Here is a 1,613-nt window from a genome sequence, read left to right as displayed (position 1 = left end):
TGGTGACTGACACACCACACTGAAAACACACAAAATAATAAATAAATAATTAAAACTAAAATGCTCAAGTTTCCTCATAAGAAGAGCTTAATTTATTGTCTTTAGCTAAATATCAACACAAAATTATTTTCACATTTTTTTCCAATTTATGAGATATGGGTCCCTGTAACAAAAATAAATCAACCCGTCCAACAGTGCGAGACTAGGTTGTAAATGACTTGTGGGAAGAGGATTCATAGAGTGGAAACATATGTTTGTGAAAAGTATAGTGTGTAAAGTAATCTCATGGGTGGACAAAATAAGATCAAAACCAAAAATAAAATCTCACCTATGCTGATTTACTTTATCACTATAAGTTTCTACAGTTAAATCTCTTTCAATTTCTTTCACATCAGAGGCTAAAACTATGAAGAGAGTTTCTGCCATATTTATGAATGCAACGGTAGGCTCAAGTGACAAAAATGCTAATTCCATATCAGTTGTTAGATCACTAGAGAGATGTGTGGTGGCTTCACTAGGTTCAATTTGCAACTCTTTTTCAAAAATCTCACAGCATGCACTCTTATGAAAGTCTTGAACGAGTTAGTAAAAAGAAATCCACACCTCAGCTGGGAACATCTCAAAATTTTCAGTTAACCACATTGTGTCTACAAATTGACTTATTTGAGAGTTCAACCCATTATAAAAGAAAGCAATGAGTTGAGTCATTTTGTAGCCATGCTGTGGACAAGCATTTACATATCTCTTGTATCGTTCCCAACAATGACAAAATAACACATCTGCTTCTTGAGTAAAATTTAATATTTTTCTTCTAAGAAAAATGAGGTCAGATGGAGGTTATGATTCATTTCATTTAAAATAAGCCGACATGTTTACCCAATTTAAGGCAGCAAGAATGGCGCTCATGCATGCACCGCTCACACACACACACACACACACACACACACACATGGTTCCGACTCTTGTGCGCTAAGTTATGAAAGCAAAATACCAAAGGAGAAAATAATCACAGCGATTTAACGAAAACGCTTTGCTCGTCCTATGAGTGCTTGATGTGTAGACCGTTGTCTTTAACCTCCACTTGGGCTCTTTCTTTGTTTTTAGCACTTTGGTGCTTTGCTTGTGAGTATTTGCTTCTTCATTTTTTTTTTAAGCACTTTAGTGCTGTGGTTTGTTTTTAAAGTTCGGTTGCACTCCGCTTGCACTTCAATGATAGCTCCATTTGCAAAAACTCTGGCACACTTAGCGAACTAAAATATAAAATCCTAAACCAAAAATTAAAATAGGAATGTAACTTTAAATTACTCAATTTCGCCAGAAGTCCTCAGCAACGGCGCCAAAATTTGATGGGTCGTTTCACACACCTAACATAAACAGTAAACTATACCAAATTCCTTAGAATAATAGTAAGTCCAGGTATCGATCCACATGAATAATTGTGAAAGTAAACTAATTTAAATGCTAAATTCCTAAATTAATTTTGATAAAAAGATTGAGGGATTCATAAACTAATAATAATTAAATTAAACAAAGTGATTAAACTAGCAATTATAAGTAAAAACGAATTTACTAATTTGGGAAAAAAACCTAGGGCGATGAGTTCACCACTAGTT

General features: G+C 34.2%; 1 non-coding gene across 1 annotated transcript; it reads left to right on the top strand.

Annotated features, from left to right (window-relative positions):
- The first annotated feature begins 712 nt into the window (after window positions 1–712).
- LOC114258370 (small nucleolar RNA R71) lies at window positions 713–819 on the top strand. Its single transcript, XR_003627944.2, has one exon. It is a non-coding gene; the product is annotated as a small nucleolar RNA R71 (small nucleolar RNA).
- Window positions 820–1,613: the final 794 nt, after the last annotated feature.

This window comes from Camellia sinensis, chromosome 2 (genome assembly GCF_055761805.1).
Source record: "Camellia sinensis isolate YWXY chromosome 2, ASM5576180v1, whole genome shotgun sequence".
NCBI classification, from domain to species: domain Eukaryota; kingdom Viridiplantae; phylum Streptophyta; class Magnoliopsida; order Ericales; family Theaceae; genus Camellia; species Camellia sinensis.
This window is presented reverse-complemented; position numbering and strand designations above follow the sequence as displayed.